Source organism: Vigna radiata, chromosome 8, assembly GCF_000741045.1.
Source record: "Vigna radiata var. radiata cultivar VC1973A chromosome 8, Vradiata_ver6, whole genome shotgun sequence".
Classification (NCBI taxonomy): domain Eukaryota; kingdom Viridiplantae; phylum Streptophyta; class Magnoliopsida; order Fabales; family Fabaceae; genus Vigna; species Vigna radiata.
Window position 1 is genome coordinate 25,441,735 of NC_028358.1, and position 8,487 is coordinate 25,450,221.

General features: G+C 35.2%; 1 protein-coding gene across 1 annotated transcript in view; it reads right to left on the reverse strand.

Moving 5' to 3' along the window:
• The window catches only part of LOC106772052 (ammonium transporter 3 member 2), a 13,285-nt gene extending 6,746 nt beyond the window's left edge, over positions 1 to 6,539 (reverse strand). The window contains exon 1 of the mRNA XM_014658195.2: positions 6,277 to 6,539. The gene's annotated coding sequence lies outside the window, so the exon portion shown is untranslated. The remainder of the gene's footprint in view (positions 1 to 6,276) is intronic.
• Positions 6,540 to 8,487: the final 1,948 nt, after the last annotated feature.

Sequence of the window (8,487 nt, forward strand, 5' to 3'; positions counted from 1 at the left end):
ATATATATATATATATATATATATATATATATATATATATATAAAACAAAATTTTATTTAAATTTAATAATTTTAAAGTTATTTATTTTAATATGTTACTATTTTAAAAACCTCTTTTTATTTCATTAAATTTAATAATAATTTATTTTAATATATGATTATTTTAAAAATACATTTTATTTATTAAGATTTATAATAATCTATTTTCATTCTAATTCATATTTTTAAAAATAATATCATTAATTATTTTCTAAATATTAATATGAAAAAAATATATATTCTATCACAACAAGTAAAATAAACTTTAATTTTTCTCACCATTTTTTCTTCATTATTACATTTTTTTTTTTTTTATCCATATAATTTTTTTTTTTTTTTTTAATTTTTCTCACCATTTTTTCTTCATTATTACATTTTTTTTCTCTTAATCCATATAGTTTTTTTTTTTTTTTTTTATCTATGGTGAAACAACCACACCACTCAAATAAACAAATAAACAATAATTTATAGTAGACAAATTAACTAGCTTTAAAAAAAAGTGATGGAACAGTTAAGGACCTACCAAAAGGAGAATAACACAACAAAAATCACAAAAATCATTAACAAGAAGCATGGATATCGGACATCTAAGTTCAAGAAGGCTCATTGAAAATCTCCACCAAATGAACATAATATTGTGGTGTTATTCAAACTGTTTAAAGTTCGTTTTTTGTTATCTTTAGTTACTGCTTTATAAGTAACTAAAACACTTGTATAAAAGGCTTTGCCTTTATCTGTTGCATACTCCAATCCAGTATTATTCATCTTTCATTCACTGTGTTCTCTCTTTCAGCATCTCTACTTCTCTGTTTTAATAGTGGTATCATAGTCCATGGTTCGGGTCTGGCGACCGGGCTCAAACCAATACGTCTGACTCTTCCTGTGCAAGGTGGGCTTCTTTTCCTTGAAACTTCTTCTTTTGTTTGCCTTTTCCTGATTTCATGGAACCGTTGACCAAGAATTGGTACCTTGATTCAGGATGCTCAAATCATATGACGTATAACAGGGAGTGGCTTGTTAATTTTGACAGTACCAAGAAGAGCGGAGTCAAATTCGCAGATGACAGTACGTTGATGGTTGAAGGTATGGGCGATATAAACATAAAATGGAGGAGATGTGGTTGAAAGGAAGAGCACTTCAGGATACATCTTCTTCCTGAACGAAGCACCTATTTCATGGTGTTCAAAGAAGCAGTCTGTGGTTGCATTGTCTAGTTGCGAGGTTGAATATATTGCACGGTGTTATGGAGCTTGCCAAAGTATTTGGCTTAAAGAGTTACTGTCAGAGTTGAAGATTATGAAGGAGAGTGCTGTAAAATTGAGAATGGATAATATCTCTGCTATCAATCTGGCAAAGAATCCCATAAGGCATGGGAGAAGCAAGCATATAGAGGTGAAGTATCATTTCTTGCGTGATATGGTGAATAAAGAGAGAATTGAGCTCTCACATTGCAAAACTGAGGAGTAGTTGGCAGACTTGTTTACCAAAGCCTTGACTGGAGAAAGGTTTGACATGCTGAAGAGAAGAATTGGTGTTGTTTCGTTTAATGTAGTTTGAATTAAGGAAGAGTATTGTGGTGTAATTCAAACTGTTTAAAGTTCGTTTTTTGTTATCTTCAGTTACTGTTTTTTCAGTAACTAAAACACTTGTATAAAAGGCTTTGCCTTTATCTGTTGCATACTCCAATCCAGTATTATTCATCTTTCATTTACTCTGTGTTCTCTCTTTCTACATCTCTACTTCTCTGTTTTAATAAAAGTCAAAGAAAAGTTGAGGTGAAAAAAAAAGAAGATAATACAAGTTTGAAGAAACATAAAAATTGGTTGGGTATTTAATAAAAAGAGAATTTTTAGATTTCTTTGAAAGAATTTTTTTATCTTAAACCAAACTAATTCAAATTATACCTTCACACATAACACCTTTATCCATAGGCAATAGTTTGGAATCTTTGTTCCATTATTCTATTATTAGGTTTTCACCACATGTTTACTACCCCTTCGCACTTAAGTTATATAATTATCTCAAGTGCTTTAAAATAAGATTGACTACCACCATCCAATCTAATAATAAAAAGTTCTTCACCTTCCTTGGAACATTGACAAAGTTATTGATGACTCCATCTCCAAGTCCATATGTGCATGAATAGAGTAAAAAAGGTTGACGCAGAGTAAAGGAAAAAGAAATGGTCCAATAGTGGTGTTTGGATGTGGTGACTAGGTACTTTCAAGAGAGATTAGACCAACTCTCAAAGAAAGGTGACTAGAGGAAACCTAAAAGAGGAGCTCTAGCCAAGATTGATTCACAAAAAAAGAAATGTCAAGAACGATCTATACAAAGTTTTTCTACTATATTTATGAATGAATTTATAACAAGGGTGCTCCTCTATTTTGTATGAGCAAAGGAGAGTCAAGCTTCTCCAAAAAAAGAGAAAAAATTAAAAAGGAATTTAAATTTTGGAGTCAAAAGATAACATGCCTCTAGTGTGACTTTCCTATTAGGATTGCATTAGGCATGCAAATTAGGATTGCTTGGAGAAGGCCCATAACACACCCCACAAAAAGCATTAGGCGTGCAAATTAAGATTGCTTGAGGCCTAAGCTAGCCCAAGTAACCCTAATTTTCACGTCTCACACACAAGGCCCACTAAATCCTATACTAATTTGCCTAAATACAAGCCCAAAATAAATATAAACAAAGAGTCCTAGACTAAATCTTCACATCCTCCTTAGCCTATATAAACATTTGCTTGGGCTTGCTAAGCATTAAGGAAGCCTTGTCTTCTTGTATCCTCTTAGTCATTGCTCTTTTTATAGGCCCCTTGACTAGACGTATGTTATCATCCCTTTCCTTTTGGAAAGATCTACCTCATTATCAGTTCAATCTACCAAGGTTTCTATTTGACGAGCTTGTCGTATCTTGACATCTCTTAGACTACAAAGGTCCACTGTTACATGGCATATCCTTGGAAGCTAAGGGTTTCTAGAGGAACTTTTCTTTCTTCACTCACTTGGTGACATGCACAAAGTTGCTCCACCTTCATTTTCCAATCTAGATAGGCCTCTACTTCATCTTTTCCATGAAAATAGAATAAGTCAACTTTGCTCCTCTAATAGTAATTATTATTTTATAGAAATTTGAAATCCCTTTTAATTATAATTATCCATCTATTTTTATAATTTTTTAATTTAATTAAATCTATTTTTCCTAATAAGAAAAATAGAATATATAAAATATGTTAGTATTATCATTTACATAGTTAACTACAAAAATACATTGAATTACTGACGGAATTTTACTGACGGATTTATTTTCGTCGGTAAATGTGTATTACCGACAGAATTTATAGACAGATGTAAAAATGTAATTATCGACGGATACTATCCTTCGATAATTACTGACGGCCAAAACTCATTGGTATCGATAATGCATCTTGTAGTTAATGAAGGCCAAAATCCGTTGGTAAATATCTGTCGGTAATTCATATTGTAATTACCGACGGACAAAATCCCTCGGTAAATCCGTCGGTATAAAGAGCGGCAAAATTTGCACCCATTTTTCCTCTCTCTGCGCGAAGGAGATGTCATTTTTCTATCTCACAGATTAATATCTTAATTTTTTCTTTCCTCTCATCTCAATAGCACTTCTCACATTCTGTACAACCATTTTTTTCTCTCGTGCAACCATCTTTCCACACTACCACCTGTCGCAACCTGAAAATCGCGACGGGACGACGATCCAAAAATAATTAATTTGAAAAATAATTTTGGAGTCGCCACCATAGTTTATTCTGGAAAACTATGGAAAAAACCATAAAAAGGATAAGGCTTAGTCTGTGAAAACCAGAGATGGGTTCGGAAGTCGGTTACGTGTAGGGAAGGTGTTAGCACCCTACAACGCCTGCCTAAAGNCAGTACCTTTAATTAAATGCGCGAATAAAGATATAGTTTGCAAAATGTTTAACTATCCCAAGAACAACAAAATAAAGAAACAAAAATATTTTTTTGGTTTTTTGGGCCCGACAAGGATTGACCTTGCTCCTACGTATTCTCAGTCATACTGAGAAATCAGGGTTACGTAGTTCTTTCAGAAAGATTGATGTTTGAAGATGTTTTTAGTTTTTGAAGATTTTATATTTTTTTGGTATTTTTATATAAAAGAGAAAAGGTTTTTAGCACAAGGCCTACGCGAGCGGTCGCACGTGTGCTTAAATCTTTTCAAAATATTTTTAATGATTTTAAGTTTTGTAAAAGAAAAGGGAAAAGGTTTTCAGGACAAGGCCTACGCGAGCGGTCGCACGTGTGCTTAAACCTTTTCAAAATATTTTTATTAATTTTTGAATTTTTGTAAAAGAAAAGGAAAAAGGTTTTCTGCACAAGGCCTACGCGAGCGGTCGCACGTGTGCTTGAACCTTTTCAAAATATTTTTATTTGATTTTTGATTTTTATAAAAGAAAAGGAAAAGATTTTCAGCACAAGGCCTACGCGAGCGGTCGCACGTGTGCTTAAATCTTTTCAAAATATTTTAATTTGATTTTGATTTTTTATAATTTTATATTTTTATTTTTAACAATCAAATAAAGCAAATTCTAAAGATAAAAAATAAAAANTAAAAAAAATAAAAGCAAAGACAATAATAAAAAAAAACAATACAGTCCAATAGGCCCAATAAGAAAAAGGGAGTGCCGAAGACAAAACCAGGAGTGCAATATGAAACTCATAGGCCCATGACCAAAGGTAGGGGTGCANCTGTGAATAATGGGGGNTGTCATTGGGTAATTCGTTGGCCAGGTCCAAGGTCTCTTTTCCTTTTTTTGTTTGCAGAAGTGACATGGGAGTGTGAATAGTATTGGTTGGGGTGCGCGGATGAAAATTGGGGGGTGCATAAGTAAAACGTTTTTTTTTTTTTTTTATATAAAAGCTGGCTCAAAACCTGGCCCAGACGAAAGGGACCATGCCCAGCTCAGGAACCCCTTTAGGGGTTCTGACTTCCAACTCCCATTTCACACAATGCAGAACAGGATCTAGGGTTCCCCACACACCTCCTAGCCGGCGGACCTAAGGCCACCATCTTCACCACCCGTCTTCTCCACCCCAAACCACCATCAAGGGNGTCGCCGGTGACATCACGTGCCCAGAGCCACCGTCGAACCCGACATCTCGCTGTTTTTCCATTTCTTCTCGCGCGANGATGGCCACCCACCGAACCAGCACCGTCGCGCCCAGAGACGCCTTCTCCACGCCGCCGACGAGGTGTTCCACTGCCGGTGATCGTGACCTTCGCCTAAAGCCTCACAAACCCTCTTTCCTCTTCTTCGAATTCGAACACGCCGCTGCCGTCAGAGAAGAACCGTTGCTCCTCCACGGCGAGTCTCCACCACCATGAACGAAACCAGTCTCCGGCGTGGGTGACTCCTCTCCTCCTATTCCTCCGTGGTTGCCATTGCCAAAAAGACTGATGCTGCCATCATAGAGACCACCACCAGCGTGGTCCCACCGTTAATTATCAGGGGAAACAACCACAAGGGCTTGCCGAGACGATGTTTGGAGATTCAGTGTGATGGGTTTCCCTTTTTGAATCTTTCCGCGTTACAGATGTTAGTTCAAATTTGGCTTAGCTTTGATTGCAGGTTTCACAACGATAGTGGGTTCTTCCGTTGCCATGGAAAAGGCTGAGTTTAAGGTTGAACTAGGAAAAAGATTTGGGAATTGGGATCTGTGTGAGAACATTGAAATGGGAAATACAATGGTAAATTGGAATTTCTGTGTGAGATTCTTGTTGATTCTATGATGATAGCAAGTTAGAATGGATTGGAGAGATGAGAATGTGGGGCCAGATTGATCGTGTTTCCCTTTTTTATTGTTTTTTTCTGGTGNAAATCAGGTTTAATGTTTCAAGTTCATTGTTGATGATTGGGGATGGACAGAGGCGTGGGGGTCTTAGTTTGTGGTTGCAGGGATTGGTTCTGGGTTGATGGTCTGAGTATAGGCGGTGGTGATGAAGAATGGATGGTGGTCGGTGAAATGGACGTTACGCATACACACGTTTCTTTTGAACTTTCAAGCAACAGTCGTATAAAACATAATATAAGCGTTTACCAGTGTAGGATGGAGAGAAGGGAAAATGTTCATGATGGAATACCATACTCAAACATACTCAAGTGGAGCATACTCAAGCATAACACGATATATTGCAGCCAATCTATTCGATGGTGAACAAAGCGTGAGCAAATGTGCTTACCTCTTTGGAGCTCCTCTTGCCTTTTTTTGCTTCTTCTCTCCGAGCTCGTCTTTTTGATTTTGTGCCCTTGTTGTGGTGGTGTCTCTGAATGGTTAATGGGGTGATTGTGTTTGACGAAGATGATGGAATGGTATCCGTAGGAGCTGACTGTAGGGGAGTGATACTGTTTTTTTTCAAAACGTGGTGTCCATGGTTACGGGTGTGTGAAGGAATAATTCTCTGGAGCCTCCGAGCGTGATGTCCTTCTTTTCTTGCCTTTTGTTTTCAATGGAATCCTCCCTCTATCCTCTGCCCTTTCTCCCCTGAAGACCCTTCTCTAACTCCAGACGTCCTCTTTTTTTTTTTTTTTGTTGTCCCCTTTTTTTCTTGATGGCTAATACCTTTTCAACCCGCTAGATGACCTGCCCATTCCACCCTCCATTGTGATTCCTTTAACCGTTTTTGTCTCTGCCAATTTTTCTTTTTCAAATCAAAACCGTCCCTGCCAAAACCAATCCACCACCCTCTGTCCTGTTGTACCCGCAGCCCCTCCAAACCAAAATCTCTTTTTGTTGTTTTTTTTTTCATTTTTTTTATTTTCCTTTTCTTTTTTTTTTCTTTTCTTTTTTTTTTTTTTTCGAAAAAAGACAAAATAGCATTTTATATCTTTTTCCTTTTCTTTTACTAATCATATTAAACAAAAACAATAAATAAATAAATAAATAAATAAAATAAATAGAGAAAAATAAAAGATAAAAATGAAAATAAAAACGAAAATTAAGAAAAAGAAATTATAAGAGGAAAAGTAAAATAAGGGTAAAATAATAAATATAAAAAAAGATAAAGTAAATAAATAAAAAATAAAGAAACTAAAAAAATAAAATAAGTAAATAAATACTAAAACATGTGCTAAAATGCAAGAAAGCCCAAGAAAATTAATCCGGACGAAATGTGGTATTGACACCACCGCTATCGTTGGAGAGGTCCACCGCTACCGTTGGAGAGCGCCACCACTGCCACTAGAGAGCGTCACCTCTACCATTGGAGAACACCACAACTACCATGGAGACCACCATCGCTGCCATGGGAGAACACCACCGATGCCATGGGAGAACACCACCGTTGCCATGGAAGAATACAATCGTTGCCATGGGAGAACACCACTGCTTCCATGGGAGAACCCCACCGCTGCCTTGGGAGAACACCACCATTGCCATGAAAGAACTAATTAGGGATTTTTCCCAATTTTAGAGTTTCTAAAACAATTAGAGAACCTAAGGTTAGTCTGTGATTTTGGTTTTGGAATGAATTTGATGGTTGTTTTGGTTTAGGAACGAAGAAAGTTTGATAAAAAAAATTTGAAATCTGAGAAAAAAGAAGAAGGGGAAAGAGGAAGAAGATGAACCAGTTCGAGATATTTATCGATGGACTTACGGATGGATTTTTCCTTCAGTAATTATCGACGGATTATGTAGCAATTACCGACAAATTTTTTTCGGTAATTACTGACCGTCGTAATAGTCTGTCGGTAAATATTACCGACAACGTCATTACCGACAGTGTTATAGCCGTCGGAAAAATACTATTATCGACAAATTTTAGACATTTTCGACAAATTTCAGTCGTTGGTAATTTCATGTATTTTTGTAGAATTATTTCAAGTTAATTTATGAAAGTTTTTTATAACTTTTGCAAAAATATTTTTCACTAATTAACATTTTTTTAGTGAATGAAAATTAAACTTTGATTTTTTTTTCTACTAGAAGTATTAAAGTTTTGCAGTTCTTCAAAAATAAAAAATAAAAGCAATCGGTGTGCAAAAATTTAATTTTGTTTCTAATGAAATTTCAGTTATTATTATAACGACGTAAAGAAATTTTGATTTTATTTTCTACTAGAAATATTAAAGTTTTGCAGTTCTTCAAAATTCAAAAGCAGTCAGTGTGTAAAATTTTAATTTTGTTGCTAATGAAATTTCAGTTATTATTATAACGGCGTAATGAAATTTTGTTGCCATGAACGTGACAACCACAAAAAGACAAAATGCATGCCAAAATTGAACCTTCTACAACTATAAATTCATGCTTATTTATGATCTCACGAAAATAACTTCTCTTATATTAAAATAATCTCCCGAATTAGTTTTTTTTTTATTATATAAATCAATAATTTATTTTTTAGGAAGAGGAATGCAACTATGTATCTGAAAATGTTGTCACTTAAATTTGTCAA